The sequence below is a fragment of the Engystomops pustulosus genome, chromosome 8 (assembly GCF_040894005.1).
Source record: "Engystomops pustulosus chromosome 8, aEngPut4.maternal, whole genome shotgun sequence".
Taxonomy (NCBI): Eukaryota; Metazoa; Chordata; class Amphibia; order Anura; family Leptodactylidae; genus Engystomops; species Engystomops pustulosus.
Window position 1 is genome coordinate 33,395,392 of NC_092418.1, and position 21,592 is coordinate 33,416,983.

At 40.4% G+C, this 21,592-nt stretch overlaps 1 long non-coding RNA gene across 5 annotated transcripts in view; it reads left to right on the forward strand.

The window, feature by feature from the left end:
- The window catches only part of LOC140075104 (uncharacterized), a 140,036-nt gene that overhangs the window by 91,406 nt on the left and 27,038 nt on the right, over window positions 1-21,592 (forward strand). For all 5 annotated transcript variants that reach the window (XR_011849345.1, XR_011849348.1, XR_011849344.1 and 2 more), the window contains exon 3: window positions 15,940-20,399. This is a non-coding gene — a long non-coding RNA (uncharacterized lncRNA). The remainder of the gene's footprint in view (window positions 1-15,939; window positions 20,400-21,592) is intronic.

Here is a 21,592-nt window from a genome sequence, read left to right on the forward strand (position 1 = left end):
TTCATTATTCTTAGGGGTACTATATATGATCTCAATGTAACCCTATGCAATGTTTATGCCCCCAATAATCGTCAGATGCCCTTCCTCGCTAAGGTTCTCTCCAAATTATACTCGACCCAGAATGAAGTACTCTTACTAGGGGGTGATTTCAATACTATTTTTTCAGACACTGCGGATCGCCTGACCCTTTCTGCACGTCCAACGCCACAGAGTGTGAAATCACTCGCATTACGTTTCCGTCAATTAATTCGTAAGCATTCCCTGTATGATCTATGGCGGGTAAATAATCCTACCGCCAAAGAGTACACCTTCTATTCCCAGCCTCATAGAACTCATTCTAGGATTGATTATTTTTTTGGTAATTACCCTGCCCTAAAAGCCATGCATTTGGCAACTATAGGCCACATTACATGGTCTGATCACGCCCCAGTCGTCATAGATATACAACTGGAAGATGCCCTTTGTAAAACAACGCACTGGCGGCTAAATGATACACTTTTAACGTCAGTGCCTTCTAGGGAAACCTTGCGGACAGTCTTGGTTAATTATTTTAAAGAGAATACCCCAACAGCACCTTCGGTCCGATTCTATGGGAAGCACATAAGACGGTCTTTAGAGGAGAGGCAATATCATTGGCTTCCAAATTAAAGAGAGATAGACTTTTGAATTACTCTAAGTTTAAACAGCAATTACGCCAAGCGGAGAGGGATTACACGTCTCACCCCACACATTCTCTACTTAGGAAGATCTTAGTGCTCCGCTCGAGAATAAGAGAGCTAGACCTGTTAGATGTCGAACGCATGCTCAAATTCTCCAAACGTAGGTTTTACGAATTTGGGAATAAAGCGCACACGATGCTGGCTCGCCAGTTACGAAATAAGATGGTTAACCAGACACCTTATCACATTAAAGATAGAAGCGGCACCCTACACTATCATCCCGCTAAGATTGCTGAGCTTTTTCACTCTTATTATTCTAACCTCTATTCATTGCTATCAGCTATCAGTCCTTTGCTTCTAGTTGCCTCAGACGTTCCTTATACAATCCTTCATATTCTCCAGTGATTTCAGTGGAGAAACAAACGTAAATTAGAACGTACTGTAGTTTATAAAAAAAATGACTGTAGAATATTATATTACATGTAACATTGTACATATACATATACACAAATAATACATCTTACCTCCATCTATGGATAATCCGGAAGTGGAACTTGCTCCAAGAAGGAGAACCAAAGCCAGAAGTGCATTAGTCATTTTTTCCGGGTTTGTGTCCTGAAACACACAAATTAGATATACATTAGACTTTTGGGCCGACACAAAAGGTAAGAACAATCATTGTGACAGAGATTTTAATAGGGACAAATTAGGGGAGAGAAAGGATCCTACATAAGATACCCACAGATACACACATAGGGGCGTATTTATCATACACTGGTGCTCGTGCTGTATCAGGGCAGCCGGCTGCGCAGGGCCTGGCGTAGAAAAAAGTGGCGCCGGCAGCAGCACTTCACACTCCCCGGCGGGGGGACAGTAACGCCCCGCGCCGGCCCACTCCCGGCCAGCCGCGCCCTCCGCTTGGCCGGCCGTGCCCCCCCCCTCCTTCACGCCTCTTCACGTCCCACTGGCGTGAAGGTGGCGGATCGGGGCAAATACTCGCAAGTGCTAGCAGTAAGCTAGCATTTGCGATTATTTCAGGCGTGGCGCAGAGGTCCTGATAAATATGCCTCATAAGCTCTAATACAGTGACCACTTACTGACCAAGGTCTCATCTACTTACCTGATATGTTCCACAGGACTCTGCAGGACTGATTTGCTCTGTTGTAGATGGAGCCCTTATATAGCAGAAGTATCATTTTATGATCCTGCACAATACTTATTACCTTGTACCTGCTAATAAACTTTCTGACATCTGAAGTCTGACATAATATTAGAGCAATGGAGGCAAATATAATGAACGTTTTGACATCTTTTACATAAATTGGCCAAACTGGCAAATCTTTAACTTTTAGGGCAGAGTAATTTGTGGCTATTGAAGTAAAGTAGGACAATCTTCGACCCAATTGTGAAGGAGAATCCCACCATAAATCAGTCCATGTGATGGGGACATCTTCATCTCAATGGTTTAACTGCTATATAGCCATAAAGATTTACTAGAAAGTAACATTTTTTGTGGTATGATGACATAAGATGAGATTGTTATCAGAAAGCAACTGCATGAATGAGGCAAGTGACATAGACAGGAATATATCACATGAGAATTTTATTCAAGGGTGAACAAAACTGAATGACCCAGTGCAAACACTTAGGCCCCTTCCACACTAGTGTTTTTCATGTGCGAGTTCTGCGTGTGCTTTTGACGCGCAGAACTTGCATTGCACTCTGTCCCATTGTTTCCAATGGGTCTTTCCTCATTTGTGTTGTTTTTCACGCGCGTGCTTGCGTTTGTTTTTCCCACCCCATTCAAGTCTATGGAGACGCATCAAAAATGTATTGCACTCGCAAGCAATGCAAGTGCAATGCGAGTGCAATGCGTTTTAAACTGATGGGTTGCTAGGTGACATGAATAATTCCCCTGCTCGAGATCGAGCATTTAATTAAAAAAAACACAGTGAAGAACAGTGAAGAATAGAATAAAAACAGTGAACACAGTGAACACAGGATCATTTAAGTGAAAAACACAGTGAAGAATAGATTACAGATGTTCGGCACATCTGCTTACTAGTCGGGAGATACGCGCGGAACGGTGCGAACAAAATAGCATGTGAAGAACACTATATATGTGTGTAAAGAGAAAACATTGCAGATGTTTCCATACATCTGCAATGTGTTCTTCACATATATAGTGTTCTTCACATACTATTTTGTTCGCACCGTTCCACGCGTATCTCCCGACAAGTAAGCAGATGTGCCGAACATCTGTAATCTATTCTTCACTGTGTTCTTTACTGTGTTTTTCACTTAAATGATCCTGTGTTCACTGTGTTCACTGTTTTTATTCTATTCTTCACTGTTCTTCACATCTGCTAACTTGTCGGGAGATAATATACGCACGGAACAGTGAAGAATAGATTGTAGATGTTTGCATACATCTGCTAACTTATCAGAAGACATTCTTTTTCAATTAAATAAAACATTTTATTCCCGAACCATGGTCCCTTTGAAAAATGCTCGAGTCTCCCATTGACTTAAAAAACGTGTGTGAAAAACGCAACGAAAACGCAAAAAAACTCGAACAACACGCGCGTGAAAAATGCAAAAACGCTAATGATTCCAAGGAAAAATGGAACAAAAACGCAGCCAAAACGTCAGTTTTTCACGCATTGCACCCTGACGTGAAATGCAACGCTAGTGTGGAAGGGGCCTTACAGGTGAATTGTGCATTTCCATGGTTATACTATAGTTGTTAGCTAGTTGCACTGTAGTCGGCCTCCCTTGTACCTGGAGGCAATGGACCCCAATTGTACTACTGTTATCTTAATATGGGAAAGAGATACTTTATTAACCCCCTAAAGCTCCTAGACCAAGGATGTGGCCTCAACTTGTACAAACCCTCAATTTATGATCCTTTCTCTCCCCAGAGATCAAAATTTCTGTCACAAAGATTGTTCTTACCTTTCGTGTGGGCCCAAAAGTCAAGGACCAAGTCCTTGCAGGGATCATCTGAAGTCATATGAAATTAATGAACACAACTCTGAGGGCGACATGAAAGCTAGCGTCCCGCTATGTTGACTTGTGATATGCACATTTTTAATTGACTTTTGTCAGTATGATGAACCTAAATAAATTTTAACCTTGTTGGAACGTACCACACTGTCTGCCTGCCTATTTTCTTCCAGCTACAATATAATTAAAGGAGGATAATGAAAGTGCGATGGTGCTAGTCTGAATAGGGACATACTTTCAGCAGGAGAAACTAATCCGGCAAGGATTACTGCACTTCATCTGTGGTTCAAGATGGAATAACGAGGGAGAAGAGTAATATTGGGAGCTCCGGTCATAGTGAAATTATTTTCTCTATATCTGTGGACTGTATAGTACCCCTGCAGAAAAAGAATTTCCATCCGAAAAAGAGTTAATTAAAGTCAAAGGGGCTGTATGGAATTAATTATTTTATTTATTATGGACTGCAGGGGGTATGAAAATTAGCAACAGTTTATACTTTCCACTCTCTGGTGCAGCACTGTGCCCCCATCCATTGCCATCCTCTGTATACAGATGCTCAATAGTGACATGGCATCCACAGTGTGCGCACCCACTACAGCCTAATCCAGGCCATCAACAGCGGCTGTGGAGGCCGCAGGGTGCAGCTGTCATCATTAAGCCACCACAGAGCGGCAGGATAGCAGAGGAACAGAGAGCATTGGGGCTCATTTACTTTTTAGGGGATTGCAAGACTTGGACAGGTATTTAACAGGTGTGTGCGCTGGGATTTTGGCACAGCTGCGCTGGGTTCCATGTGGCACAAATTAGGGGTCGTGCCGTCTGACGATGCGACTGATTCGGACTTAGCGCGGGATTTAACTTTCAAATTGCGTCGCAAGCCCAAGCACTTACATGCACCATGAAGAAGATGGTGAACTCTTCCCCTGAGCGGGGAAGCGACACATGCAGGATATCGGGCACACGATCTTAGTGAATCGCGGCACAGTGCATTGGAGTCAGACAATGCACTTTCTGTGAACTCCAGTGGACGGGTAAGTAAATGTGCCCCATTGGGGCACATTTACTTACCCGGTCCAGTCGCGATCCAGCGGCGCGTTCTCTGCTCTGGATTCGGGTCCGGCCGGGATTTATGAATGTAGTTCTTCCGCCGTCCACCAGGTGGCGCTGCTGCGCTGAAAGTCATCTCATCGCGCCGGAATGCACCACCTTGGACCAGGTGAAGGTAAGCGCTCCCCAAGCGACACTTTTTCGGTTTTTAAATGCGGCGGTTTTTCCGAATACGTCGGGTTTTTGTTCGGCCACGCCCCCCGATTTCCGTCGTGCGCATGCCGGCGCCGATGCGCCACAATCCGATCGCGTGCGCCACAATCCCGGGGCAATTCAGGTACAATCGGCGCAAATCGGAAATATTCGGGTAACACGTCGGGAAAACGCGAATCGGGCCCTTAGTAAATGACCCCCATTGTGTCAGAGAGAGGTGAGTGTGGGGGATATGCTTGCCATGTTTTACTAGACTATACTCAAAATAAAGGTTCTTCAGAAGAAGACAAGATTTTAACTTGCATTGTTGTGGAGTTTCATTTTCTTTTTCCTATGTTTCAAGTGCAGCACCAGCACGGGTGCGGATCTCCAGCACGTGTGAAAGCCAACAAACAGTGAGCTGTACATGTATTTTTTCTTGTTTGCTAGAGGTGAGTGTAACCTTCTTGTTACTTTCATACTCTCTGCTGCTCCATAAGAAAATATTTCCAGGCAATCCCTTTAATTGATGAGTTTTATGAACCATATAAATTGGTGACATCAAAGACTACAATTTGTCCAACTAAAAACAGGCCCTTGATGATATTGATGGAAAAATCAATGACTAAAAGAATGATCACGCAGGGCTAAACCAGGTCAGTCTCCGGCACCATACGACCATAGAATAGTTGGTCTGTCAATCACAGGATGCCCCAAATTTATCAATAGGGAGGCAAACTGTAGTAAGTGCAGTTTGCCTTTCGAGTGCGCAGGCTGCACCAGATTATTCCACAGCAAACAATAGACATGCTGCGGATTGTAAATCTGTTCCAATGTCCTACTGATTATTTATGCAGCATGAGGATGAGTCCAATTTGGGCATTTAATATTTTTGTGTTACTATCGCTATCTCAGCAGCAAACACTGTAATCCTTTGAAAAGGCGATATATTAGTTTAGGCTGGACAAATAAGAAAAGGAACTATAATCAAAGACATCTGTACAATTTTTTTTTTAAAAAACCTTGGGGTGGTATACGAATTCAAAATAGAGTATGTTAACCCTGCTGTGGATCCCCATCTACAGCAAAATCTTGCCTTGGAATATAGTGTTGTCCTCCCTTCTAAGGAAGGATTGGGTTGGGTTTGTCCCTTGCTTGCAGGCCTCTGACACAGTATAGAACACCTCCATTTATATCACCATAGACAATTAAAAAGTGAAAGCAAATGTATTTCACTCCATTCAAATATGTGAACCCCATGTGCATTTGTTGTTCTTCATTTTGTATTCTATTCCAACAACAATTACATATTGTATATAGATGTATTTCTGGGGTCAGGTGGCTGTATATAGATGTATTACTGGGGTCAGGTGGCTATATATAGATGTATTCCTGGGGGGTTGGCGGCTGTACTCATATGTATTACTTGGGGATTAGTGGCTGTACGTAGATGTATTACTTGGGGGGTTGGCGGGTGTATATAGATGTATTACTGGGGGGGGGGGTGGATGTATATAGATGTATTACTGGCTGTATATAGATGTATTCCTGGGGGGTTGGTGGCTGTATATAGATGTATTACTTGGGGGGTTGGTGGGAGTATATAGATGTATTACTTGGGGGGTTGGCGGGTGTATATAGTTGTATTACTGGGGGGTTGGTGGATGTATATAGATGTAATACTGGCTGTATATAGATGTGATGTATTTGTGGGGAAATAGAGGATACTGAGCAGGAGGACATGTTTCTATGCTACATACAGTGGTGTTCTCCACCAGATTTCGTCCCCCGGGGCTCCCACCAACTTTAATCCCTGTCATTTTGATATATCATTTCCAACCCCTAAAGTCAATTTTGTTGGAAGAGGTTTCCCAAAATAATCTGCAATCTGTGGTAGAAACCAGCATTGAGCCTCGGTTACATGGATAAGAGACAGCAGTGATCTTGTACATTTTCCTTATCTACATATACATCTTCCACTTTACCTGCTTTTCCGTCATTGCATGAGACGTTATAAACATTGCCGACATAAGAAGAACCTGACAATAAAAGTGACCCAAATAAAAACAGCAGAACAGTCAGTAACATCCACAGAAGATACTGGAGCTAAGAGCAAAACTCAAAAATGTGCTGACCCAAGACAGAAAGCAGTGATATTATTCCCTCTTCATACCATTGTGTGCACTGCACCTCGTGGGGCCCTCCATGGTTATTTCACTGCTGCAAACTTTGTTTTTAATAATCATTTCTAGTTGTTACAGCGGGATAGGAACACTTTTTTGCCATCCCTTCCCTAGATCTCAAGGGTTTTACCATAATTCCTGTGATACCCCTTGAAGAAGTTGTCCGGTTTTGACCTGATGACCTAATCTGTTTCTGCCACACATTCGCTGAAGCAGGATCAGAGCTGCAGTTCTCTGCATGTCCACTATGCAATGGATGGAGCTGTCTGCCTCCCAGCTTCATCCACTTTGTGGGTTTCAATAATGAAGTGAGCCTGGACCAACTTGTTGGCATAGAGTCTTATTGTAAGACCCCCCACTGATCAGATACTAATGATTAATGAGCTGGTTGGGCAAAATTGGGGTTTGACAGGTTCGACTGAATCCCGTGAAAAATTTTGGCTCCGGGATCAGACATAGCGGCAGATTTACTTACCCGGTCCATTCGCGATCCAGCGGCGCGTTCTCTGCGGTTTAAATATTGATGGAATCTTCATATAATATTGGGGCACATTTACTTGCAAGGTCGACAGCCGCCCCCAATTTGTGTTGCATGGATGCAGCGCAGCTGCACAATAAAAGGGTGGCGTGTGACACAATCCCAGCACAGACACTTCTTAGATACCTGTGCAAGCCGTGCAGAATGTGCACAGTCTGACAAAAGTGCAGCGCGCGACCCTTAGCAAATGAGCCCCACAGTCTAGAATTGTCAAGTGGCAGAGCTATAATATACATTACTCTCTAGTTTATATAGTTTTCCGGATTGTGCTCTATTCACATAGAAATCAGACTGATCCAATCAGGTGCAGAGTATTCCCCATTATTATCTGCTCAGGGGTCTCCTATATTATTATTATAGTTTTGTGTGTTGTGACGTCTCCATTGCTATTATCTGCGCTGGAGGTCAAGGTTATTATTGTCTATTCTGGTGACTCCATTATTTCACAGAAAGTTGTCCGACGATCATGTACTCTGCCGCGATCCACTAAGATCGTGTGCCCGATATCCTGCATGTGTTGCTTCAGGTCCAACAGAGTTCACCATCTTTTTACTGGTGCATGTCATTGCTAGGACTTGCGACACATTTATTAAAGTTTTTGCATTTTACAAACAAAGAAACATCCCTCTTCCAAAAAGCGGTAACAGTAGTAAGCATAATTATTGTGCCTAGAGATGAGGGGATAGGATACACTGTTCGTGTTCAGGGTGCGAGTGTGCCCCACGCAACCAGGACTTATTGCTAATTTGGCTGCTGCACAGCAAATTGATGCCCCTAGCACTAGCCATGGCTGTGATAGGCAGAGGGGACACACAGGGCACACCCAAACCCCATACCCAAATGTGATGCTCACTTTAAATGTGATGGTGTATAAAATCGTTTTTTTTGGGGTTCTCACTTAGTTTTGGCCAGGGTCCCAATTATCCTTCAATTGGGGAAGACTCTTTCCAGTAAAGCCGCCATATTAGGCCGTCATGGTTACCAGTCACTACTTTACTCATTGGCCGGTATTTACACTTATAGTTGAGTAATTCTGCTGATTTCTTATTTTTTTTCTATTGATCAGTATACAGACTTACCCCCACATTATTCTGCTTCTGAACCAATTTTGAGTATTTCTTCTGCTTTCCTATAGGCCAGTATTCAGACTGACAGGCTGCCACATTATTGTGCTACTTTGTGACACAAAAGACACAGATTTTGGGCCTATCATTATGACCCTATGGCAGACCTGGGTATTGTATGACCTGAGGGCCACATCCAGCCCTCTGACTATCTCTGACCTTAACTATATATGGTCTCCCCATAAATAAAAATGGTGCAATTATGTCCTCTGTATTTTCATTGAATCATCATAATGTTTTATTTACAGTTTTTTTCATGTAGGGACGGGATGTATACTGATATATAGTATATAGGTATTGGGAAGAACTGAGTTATATATATCAGTCCCATAGGGCCCCATGTAATAATGGATTGCCCTCCCCTGCTCTAGAAGAACCTTATAATCTTACTGCAAACTGTTGTATTATTGCATTTCCCATATAAATGTAGAAAGCTCCAAATCACCATCTAGTAGTGAGATTTATTCATCCACCTGATACCAAGATGTAACCAAATTATCAGCATAACAGTGTAATTCTATTCAGGCCAATATTTGGGATTTTTTATTTATTAAACATCAAGTTATCAGGGAAATGAATATTAGTCAGCGGTTAATTGAATGACAAGGAGAAATGACAACATTAGATGCTTAATTTTAATATAAAACTTGGGATAAAAAAGCAATAAATAATAGTAATAATGATACCAGGGCTACATAAGTCACGTGATGGAATATTGGGACACGAGGAGCCGGAGCTGTGACATCACAACAGCTGAACAGAAGCAGAATGTGTTACTAGAGGAGACATCTGGGAGGAGACGGCTCCATGGAAGTCCTGCTGCGCATGGGATCTGCTCTTTTTGGCCTTGTTCACACATCGCTGGGGGAAACCGCATGTATACTATGGGGGTCATTTACTAAGGGCCCGATTCGCGTTTTCCCGACGTGTTACCCGAATATTTCCGATTTGCGCCGCTTGTACATGAATTGCCCCGGGTTTTTGGCGCACGCGATCGGATTGTGGCGCATCGGGGCCGGCATGCGCGCGACAGAAATCGGGGGGCGTGGCCGAACGATAACCCGACGTATTCGGAAAAACCGCCGCATGTAAAAACCGAAAAAGTGTCGCTTGGGGAGCGCTCACCTTCACCTTCTATGGGATGGTGCATTCCGGGGCGTTAAGATTATTTTCGGCGCTGCAGCGCCACCTGGTGGACGGCGGAGGAACTACCATCTTAAATCCCAGCCGGACCCGAATCCTGTGCAGAGAACGCGCCGCTGGATCGCTAATGGGCCGGGTAAGTAAATGTGCCCCTATGTGTTTGTGCTGTGATTATCTGGGCATTTATTACAATTATCAGGCAGAAATATCTCTCTAGGTTGTAGGTGATGGGCAGGTTTACTAACATTATCTACAAGTCAGTGTAAGGTAATAAAACGCCTTAGTTGTAGTAATGTCTAATGCTGGAGGAGGAGGCTGATGCAGGGTGAGACTATCCGCTCTACATTTACCCCTCCAGAGGTGCTCATAGATTTAGGAATAGAAAAGTGCAGCTAAAATTCTTTTATTTAAAAAAAAAAATGTCCCTATTTTGTTTAACCTTATTTTAACCTTATTTTAACATATTGTTATGATCCCCCAATGTCATTACAATATATACAATGTCCCCTAAATTAGTTCAAACAACCCCCCCCAAAAAAAAAAATTACAAATAATAAACCCGCTGCCTCCATATGTACATAGTGCAGTGCATGAAGGACAATCCCAATGACTTATTATACACAATGTTTCCCCAATGTAATGTTATTCTGATAATAGCGCAGCCCCCGGGAGAAGCCATATTGGGGTAACCCAGGGCCGGGCGTGGATGACTGGCTGTCACATTGATGGGGATATAAAAGTTCTGTTCTTTGTACCAGATGTGATGATACGACTAGTAAAGAAGCTTTCCCCCGTACAGGCTGCGCTATGTGTGTATTATCTCCTATAGTGAGGACACTGATACATGTCCGTGTGATCGCTGGAGGGAAGAAAAGCGCCAGTATCCGGAGGTGTGAATGTGAGCCTATTCCTGGATGATGTCTTCCTGCTCTACCACACGGGGAGAGCGCTGGTTCATAGAAGAGCGAAGATCGTAAGCGTAAAGTTACAGACAGTTTTGTATTTCAATTTTGTGAACATATGAGCAGAGGGACCGGTTTGGGACTCTCCACTAGACTGTATATGGTATGTGCCTACACAATTCAGCAACAGTATCAGGTACCCTGTATATATAACATTAAAAATAGGCGGCACTCCAAAATAGTGGAAATAAATCAAGTGGTTTTTATTCCCAAGCTGCAGGAATAAGCCAGCTTGGGAATAAAAACCACTTAATTTATTTCCACTATTTTGGAGTGCCGCTTATTTTTCATGTTTTCTACTACTGAGGGATGTAGCCGACACTGTAGTGCTTGCACCCAATATCTTTTCCTTTTTTCTGTCTGCAAAGCCGCTGGAAGTTCTTTTTTTCATATATATATATATATATATATCTATATACAATCAGTGGCCCCATTACTTATATACCTATATACAATCAGTGGCCCCATTACTTATATACCTATATACAATCAATGGCCCCATTGAATATATACCTATATACATTCAGTGGGCCCATTGTACTTATGTATATAAAGACAGTGTATATATATATGTATATATATATATATATATACAGTCAGAGCCCCCTTAAAGGAAACCTACCCCCATGGATCTACCTATTAAGGTAGATCCAGTGGTAGGTGCCTCTAATATATATAAGGTTCGCCCTTTTAAGGGATAATCCTTTAGTCCCCTTTATCTTTTTTAATCTTTAATTGTGGTAATATGCTAATTTGACAAATAGGCTACTGGGGTGTGGAGTAGCAGGAGCTGAGGCTATACTGCGCTGCTACTCCACGCCCCAGTAGCCTCTTTGATCCTCCTACGCAGATATCTTCCGCACACAGCTACGAGGAGCTGCTCGCCCTCGTCCGTGAAGCCGCCAGTTCTGCGCATGCGCAGTCGTTCCGGCTTTGGATCTGAGACCACGCAGCCGGTGGCCTGCGTTCTGCACATGCACAGAACGGCGGCTTCGCGGACAAGGGAGTGCTGCGCACTGAACATATCTGGGTAGGGGATCAAGGAGGCTAATGGGGCGTGGAGTAGCCGCGCCGTTTAGCCTCAGCTCCAGCTACTCCAGGTCCCAGTAGCCTCTTTGGTAAATTAGCATATCACCACAATTAAAGATTAAAAAAGATAAAAGGCACATTTATAAATTAAGCATATTAACACACAATTTCCAGATTAAAACATACAGCATACACATTATACACATGAACATATAAAGCACATGCACTATACACAGAAACAAATACACATTATACACATGAACATATACATATGAAAATATACAGTAGAGCTGATATATTGGGAAGTGATGGAATAAGGGTGGTGGAGGGCTCTGGTGCCCACAGGCCGGAGCCTTCCCCGCGATTATTTTCAAAAAAGTAAATGTTACCTGTAATAAATATATACATCCCCCAGTAATATATATACAGCCCCCAGTAATATATATACAGCCCCCAGTAATATATATACAGCTCCCAGTAATATATATACAGCCCCCAGTAATATATATACAGCCCCCAGTAATATATGTATAAACACCCCCCAGTAATATATGTATACAGCCATCAGTAATATATATACAGCTCCCAGTAATATATGTATACAGCCCCCAGTAATATATATACAGCTCCCAGTAATATATGTATACAGCCACCAGTATTATATATACAGCCCCCTGTAATATATGTATACAGCCACCAGTGCTATATATAATATATGTATACAGCCACCAGTAATATATGTATACAGCCTCCAGTACTATATATACAGCCCCCAGCAATATAAATATATATATATATATATATATATATATATATATATATATATATATATATACAGCCCCCTGTAATACATATATATTACAGGGGGCTTTATATATATTTTACAGGGGGCTGTATATATATATATATATATATATATATATTATACAGCACAAAGTAATACATATGTATTCAGCCCCTCCAGTGATACATATGTATACATCCCCCAGTAATTCATATACTGTATATACAACCACCCAGTAATACATTTGTGCAGCCCCCAAGAAATACATATATAGAGAGAACCCCATTAATACATATACATACAGGTCCTCCTGAATATATATACAGCCCCCCAGTAATACATATATATACATAACTGTAGTGCCTGCGCCTGGATACTAATGTCCTGTGCGCTCCACAGTCTATGGCAGGGCAGGGAACTTCTGAACAGGCGGACCAGGGGATCAGGTCTGATCAGTCAGACCCGGGGAGCCAGAGCTGGACCTGAACATATAGTGGGTGATTCACCCACACTTAGTGGGTGTCCCTTTAAGGGCAAAGTGGTGTATGGTGTCGGGCAAGCAGTTTCCATATTAGACTGTAGTGGGGGAGCCGCTCTTGTGATTAATGGCTTCCTATGACCCTAATCCTTGTTGTAGACACTTCTATAACAGCAGCGAGAGCTTTGATTAGGCAGAACTCAGGATCGGCCAATCCAGATAGTAGCAGCATTATAATGATAAGATAGACACATTTTCGGCAGTAATCTGTTCTATTGGGTTATCCTAGAAATATTATACAATATTGACAAACAATAATTACATTTATTCTGACATACAATATTAGACCAGTATTACTAAATGTTAGTAAAAAATTATTAGTAGTTCAGTATATAAAGATGTATATACTAAAGATTTCTCAGGATGATAACATTTGTGTAAAGAATAATAAAATACAATATGATACAAATATTATGGTACAAATTACAGGGATCAACAATCACTGGGAAAAATAATAATAAAGTGACATAGAGATTCATGTAATAATTATGGGAAGTTGCAAATAATAAGAAAAGTTTCTATTATAATAAAGCAGGTTTGGTACAGGGTGTTGTAAGCCTGACCGGGACTGGTGGTGGGCAAAAAAACTTAAGGAGGACCTGTCACCCTTAAAAATCGCACTAGGAGCAGCTTCCTAAAGAAAGCAGCTCTTAGCGCTACCCCATTATTAGCAGTGATAAACTGCTAGCTTCATCGTAACCCTCCGATAAAGTTAGCAGACAGTGTAGCACCCTCAAAACGCCGGAATGAGCTTACAGTGGTCCCGCAGATTTGAGGGAATGGTCCGTGGAGGCGGTGAATGCAGCATGAAGCCCGGCAGTCACCACCAGTCTATAGCGTGGGAGGAGCAGTCCGGGGAAAAGGCAGCGCCTTGGACCACCCCCTCATGAATATGCCGGACCGCTGTGGGTTTGGTTTGGTTTTTTGAGGATACGGCGCTGCAGTGTCTTCTAGATTTATCGGAGAGTTTTCAAAGAGGGGAAGCGCTAGAAGCTGCTGATTTTGTTAGGCAGATCCTAGTGCATTTTGTAAGGGTGAGAGGTCTTCTTTAAGGAGAACCAAAGATCCCTAAATCAGTATGAAGACCCTTGTGTGACAGCGAATCAATAAAATAATGTGAGATTCCCCCGTAGACGTTTTTGGATAAAAAGACCCCCCCCATTCTGTTATCACTAATTGATATAACATGGATCCTGAGAGATTTGGGACTGCAGTTATGGACTTTTTATAGTGAAGTGAGAAAGTGTTTCTTAAAACCTTCCCTAATGATCACAATATGGTCATTAATGTGATGTCTGAGGCGTCTCCTGGTGCGGCCCATGGATTACATTTTGCAGGTACATTCTACAAAGCAGACGACCCCCGGGAGGAACAGGTAAGGAATTCATCTGTTTTATGTTCATTTCCAGTGGATTTTCTCTCTTCCTATAAGGATGTGCAGTTACAGCTGCTCCTTCAGAGAAAGTCACATTGTGAATGGTAAAGGTTTAGACGTGGTGATCGGAGAGCTCATCCTTCTTCTATAGAACAGATGGGAAATGTAAATCCCTAAGAGAAACAAAACTTTTACTACAATTTAAGAATAAACATAATATGATGGAATTAATCATCTGGAAGCATTGGCCCCTTATCCAGGATGATAAGACAATAGGCCCCTTCCTTCCAAATCCACCGCCCATCATTTACACCAGAGCACAGGACCTTGGTGACAGAATAGCTCCTACAGTCACAGGTCTAAACCTTCACCATTACATATACTGGGGCAAATTTATCAAGTGTCTTAAAGTCAGAATATTTCCAGTTGCCCATGGCAACCAATCACAGCTCCTTTTTAAAATATTCATGAGCACTGGTAAAATGAAAGCTGAACTGTGATTGGTTGCCATGGGCAACTGAAAATATTCTGACTTTCAGACACTTGAACAATCTGCCCCATAGTGTTTATATACTACTAGATGTGACTATTAGTAATCACAGCCACAGGGAAAATCATTGTTACTATCATACAGGCTTTATAGGTAGATGATAACTGACTGTATCCAATGTACAAATCTGACTTTCACCCAATATCTTATAAAACATAATGGGGAATATATATATAAGAGCTTTATTTGGCTACAAGCCCTGGAATAATCACAAAAACTTATGAACCGCCAGATTATCCGGTGTAATGTGGCCTCCATGATGTTATTCAACATTTTTATATTTAGCCAATTGTTGTCTGTTTAGCAACTGCTCTATATTCATTTTGTGTTAACTCTGTTTTATTTAATTTTATTTATTTTATTCATATTGAATTGGCTCATACTGTGCAAATTAGGACTATTTAAGTGCAGGGCCCTGAACGTATTGTACCAATTATATTGATAGATTAATTTTGCTGTAGGATTGACTGAACACTGATTTGCAATGTACATTTTTATTCTTACAAATAGTTATGGACCCTACTAGTGCCAATACAGTAGTGTAACACATCCTCCCACTATATCCTGTAACACCCAGGATGTATTAGCGCACAGCCCGGCCTTAGTCGGCCAGTGATTATTAAAGGCTGCAATTTTTTCATGGCGACACTATTGATGTAATAGAATATTTGAACATGAGTAGCCATAGCTATGACATCAAACAGCTCTACAGAAGGATGTGTTACAAGAGGTAGACATTATACAGAGGAAAGGTTGATATAAGTCCTACTATTTATGTCATTTGTTCTTTTTGGCACATGGGGAAACAGAAAAAAAGGAGGAAAGTAAAAAGTAAAGGAAGTAAGAAAGGAAGGAGGAAAGGAAGGAGGAAAGAATGGAGGAAAGTTAGGAAAAAAAGAAGGGGAAAAAGAAAGTAACAAAGAAATGAAGGAGGAAAGAAAGGAGGAAATGAAGGAGGAGAGAAAGGAGATAAGAAAGAAGGAAAGGAAGCAGGAAATGAAGGAAGAAAGGAAGTAGGAAAGGGAGGAGGAAAGAATGGAAGGAGGTAAGAGAAAATAAGAAAGAAAGGAAGGAGAAAGGGAAGTTGCAAAGGAAGTTGGAAAGAAAGGAGAAAAGGAAGGAAGATAGAAAAGAACAAAGTAAAGACGAAAGGAAGAAGATAAGGAAGGAGGAAAAGGAGAAGAAATGGAAAGGAAAAAAGAAAGAGACAAAAATAAATAATAAAATGACAGAAAAAAGAGAAAATAAAAAATAGAAGTAAAAAAAAAGGTTCCTCCTACACTTACTGTGGAGTGTCTTACTCTCAGCTACAAAGCATCTCAACCATCTTAGCCTACAACAGAGTATTTAAACCTCAACATCACAAAGCAACTACCCTAAAACAGCTAAAGATCATCTCATCGTCCTCCAATACCTAGGCCAATATTCAGTCCAAACACAAAAAGATAGTAAAAAAAAAAAAGAAGCATTATTCATGTACTTTCTGAAGAGTATCTTACTGTCAATTAGAAAAAAAGTATATCGTCCACTTCCTGTACCTGGCCCAGTGTTCAGTCCATGGAATACAACCACCATCCAAACCATCCAGTGTTTCATGGACTGAGAAAAATAAAGAAAAGAAAAACAAAGAGAGAATATTTTACTGTCACCTAGAAATAAAGAATATCATCCTCCTACTGTACCTGGGGCAGTTTGCAGTCCATGGAATACAACCACCATCCAAACCATCCAGTGTTTCATGGACTGAGAAAAATAAAGAAAAACAAACAGAGAAACTAAAAAGAAAGGAAAATGTGAAAAAGAAAGTCAAAAGTAAGAAGCCTGAATCATTTATTTGCAGCAGAATATTTGACTGTCAACAAGAAATAAACTAAATCATCCTCCTATTGTACCTGGAGCAGTTTTCAGTTCATGGAATACAACCACCATCCAAACCATCCAGTGTTTCATGGACTGAGAAAAATAAAGAAAAGAAAAACAAAGAGAGAATATTTTACTGTCACCTAGAAATAAAGAATATCTTCCTCCTACTGTACCTGGGGCAGTTTGCAGTCCATGGAATACAACCACCATCCAAACCATCCAGTGTTTCATGGACTGAGAAAAATAAAGAAAAACAAACAGAGAAACTAAAAAGAAAGGAAAATGTGAAAAAGAAAGTCAAAACTAAGAAGCCTGAATCATTTATTTGCAGCAGAATATTTGACTGTCAACAAGAAATAAACTAAATCATCCTCCTATTGTACCAGGAGCAGTTTTCAGTTCATGGAATACAACCACCATCCAAACCATCCAGTGTTTCATGGACTGAGAAAAATAAAGAAAGGAAAAACAAAGAGAGAATATATTACTTTCAACTAGAAATAAAGTATATCATCCTCCTACTGTACCTGGGGCAGTTTCCAGTCCATGGAATACAACCACCATCCAAAACATCCAGTATTTCATGGACTGAGAAAAAATAAAAAAAAGAATAACAAAGAGAGAAAATAAAAAGAAAGGAAATGTAAACATAGAGAATCAGAAAAAGAAAGTCAAAAGAAAGAAGCCGTAATCATGTAATTTCTGCAGAATATTTTACTATTAACTAGAAATAAAGTATACCATCCTCCTACTGTACCTGGGGCAGTTTTCAGTCCATGGAATACAACCACCATCCAAACCATCCAGTATTTCATGAACTGAGAAAAATACAGAAAAGAAACAACAAAGAGAGACTATTTTACTATCAACTAGAAATAAATTATCTCATCCTCCTACTGTACCTGGGGGAGTTTTCAGTCCATGAAATACAACCACCATCCAAACCATCCAGTGTTTCATGGACTGAGAAAAAATAAAAAAAAAGAATAACAAAGAGAGAAGATAAAAAGAAAGGAAAATGTAAAAATAGAGAATCAGAAAAAGCAAGTAAAAAGAAAGAAGCCTTAATCATGTAATTTCTGCAGAATATTTTACTATTAACTAGAAATAAAGTATATCATCCTCCTACTGTACCTGGGGCAGATTTCAGTCCATGGAATACAACCACCATCCAAACCATCCAGTGTTTTATGGACTGAGAAAATTAAAGAAAAGAAAAACAAGAGAGAGAAACTAAACAGAAAGAAAAATGTAAAAATAGAGAATCAGAAAAAAAGTAATAAAAAGAAGCCTTAATCATGTTGTTTTTGCAGAATATTTTACTGTCAACTAGAAATAAAGTTTATCTTCCTCCTACTGTACCTGTGGCAGTTTTCAGTCCATGGAATACAACCACCATCCAAACCATCTAGTGTTTCATTGACTGAGAAAAATAAAGAAAAGAAAAACAAAGAGAGAATATATTACTTTCAACTAGAAATAAAGTATATCATCCTCCTACTGTACCTGGGGCAGTTTCCAGTCCATGGAATACAACCACCATCCAAACCATCCAGTGTTTCATGGACTGAGAAAAAATAAAAAAAAAAGAATAACAAAGAGAGAAAATAAAAAGAAAGGAAAATGTAAAAATAGAGAATCAGAAAAAGCAAGTGAAAAGAAGGAAGCCTTGATCATGTAATTTCTGCAGAATATTTTACTATCAACTAGAAATAAAGTATATCATCCTCCTACTGTACCTGGGGCAGATTTCAGTCCATGGAATACAACCACCATCCAAACCATCCAGTGTTTTATGGACTGAGAAAAATAAAGAAAAGAAAAACAAAGAGAGAAAAACTAAAAAGAAAGGAAAATGTGAAAATAGAGAATAGAGAATCAGAAAAAGAAAGTCAATAGAAAGAAGCCTTAATCATGTTATTTCTACTGAATATTTTACTGTCAACTAGAAATAAAGTTTATCATCCTCCTACTCTACCTGTGGCAGTTTTCAGTCCATGGAATAAAACCACCATCCAAACCATCCAGTGTTTCATGGACTGAGAAAAATAAAGAAAAGAAAAACAAAGAGAGAATATATTACTTTCAACTAGAAATAAAGTATATCATCCTCCTACTGTACCTGGGGCAGTTTCCAGTCCATGGAATACAACCACCATCCAAACCATCCAGTGTTTCATGGACTGAGAAAAAATAAAAAAAAAGAATAACAAAGAGAGAAAATAAAAAGAAAGGAAAATGTAAAAATAGAGAATCAGAAAAAGCAAGTAAAAAGAAAGAAGTCTTAATCATGTAATTTCTGCAGAATATTTTACTATCAACTAGAAATAAAGTATATCATCCTCCTACTGTACCTGGGGAAGATTTCAGTCCATGGAACACAACCACCATCCAAACCATCCAGTGTTTTATGGACTGAGAAAAATAAAGAAAAGAAAAACAAGATAGAGAAACTAAAAAGAAAGAAAAATGTAAAAATAGAGAATCAGAAAAAAAGTAATAAAAAGAAGCCTTAATCATGTTGTTTTTGCAGAATATTTTACTGTCAACTAGAAATAAAGTATATCATCCTCCTACTGTACCTGGGGCAGTTTCCAGTCCATGGAATACAACCACCATCCAAACCATCCAGTGTTTCATGGACTGAGAAAAAATAAAAAAAAAGAATAACAAAGAGAGAAAATAAAAAGAAAGGAAAATGTAAAAATAGAGAATCAGAAAAAGCAAGTAAAAAGAAAGAAGTCTTAATCATGTAATTTCTGCAGAATATTTTACTATCAACTAGAAATAAAGTATATCATCCTCCTACTGTACCTGGGGAAGATTTCAGTCCATGGAACACAACCACCATCCAAACCATCCAGTGTTTTATGGACTGAGAAAAATAAAGAAAAGAAAAACAAGATAGAGAAACTAAAAAGAAAGAAAAATGTAAAAATAGAGAATCAGAAAAAAAGTAATAAAAAGAAGCCTTAATCATGTTGTTTTTGCAGAATATTTTACTGTCAACTAGAAATAAAGTTTATTATCCTCCTACTGTACCTGTGGTAGTTTTCAGTCCATGGAATACATCCACCATCCAAACCATCCAGTGTTTCATGGACTGAGAAAAAATAAAAAAAAAGAATAACAAAGAGAGAAAATAAAAAGAAACAAAAATTTGAAAATAGAGAATCAGAAAAACAAAGTCAAAAGAAAGAAGACTTAATCATGTAATTTCTGCAGAACTAGAAATAAAGTATATCATCCTCATACTGTACCTGGGGCAGTTTTCAGTCCATGGAATACAACCACCATCCAAACCATCCAGTGTTTCATGGACTGAGAAAGAAAAGAAAGAAAAAGAAAAGAAAAAGAGGAGATAAGAAGACGTCTGCTGCAGAGTGTCATCCTTTGCTGACAGGAGGTAGGTGCTCATTCCTCAGTAACTTCTGGGTCTGTAGATCTTTCTAGTCATTATGTACATAGAATACTGGAACATGCGCTGCACAGGATGAGCTGATTTGGTATGAATAAAATAAAATAAAATAAAAACCTTAAAGCTATAAAACAGAATAAGTATAGAGCGGTTGGTAATCAGCCAGTGATTGCTGCTTATAGAAACATTTTGGGGCACATTTACTAAGAACAGTGCAGTCTGTACTATGTGCAGTGTCCTGTGTACTGGGCAGGGGGCGCCAGATTCAGGATTTCTTTTGCCCATTTTTCATGAATCTGGCGCCCCCTGCACTGCTGCGGCAAAGTGCACCATTTTTTTGGTGCACCTTTAACTGGGGCCGTGCGACACATTTCTGTTGGACTTTGCATTATAAAGGTGGCGCACGGCCCGACTGAGCACCGAACGCCCATTTCAGTGGCGAACACTTCTTATATACATGTGGGAGAAGTTTACACATGAAAGAAGGTGCAAAGTCCAACAGAAAACTGGTGCAGGGGCTTCAGTAACTCTGGGCCCATGATGTATAAACCATCAGGTAAAAGTCAGATTTGGACGGGGGATAATGTCTGTTATAGTGTAAGTATAAAGTGTGCACAAAAGCTCCAATGATACAACCTCTGTCTGTGCTCACACATAGTCACATCTAGTAGTATATACAGACATGATGGGATATATTATTCCTGGGGATAGAGATAGATGATTAGGTAAGTACTGTAGGTGATGCTGGAGAGAAATCTCTCCATGTGGTGACAATAAGGTGGTGGTGTCACTTACTCAGCCAGTAGTGTGAGACCTCAGCACCTCCATATCACATGCTGGGAAGGCCGTCTCCCCCTGCCCCATGTTACATGCTGCGCATTGTACAGTATAATATGTATATAACAGGGCACATCCTCACAGCACAGAGCGGAGCCATCAGCCCAGATGGGAAATGTCATGGAAGGGGCTGCAGGACGGAGGAACAACTTCCCCACGAGATCACAAGCTACTGGACTGCATGGATCAGATCTGTGACAGTCCCCATGGGATAAGAAGACTGTCTGACAGTGACTACATCCATGTATGTGTATGTATATGCCGTATGTCTGTATCTGCTGTAAGTGTGTGTCTATTTTCTGTAGGTGTGTGTGGATACGCTGTATGTGTGAATATGATGCGTG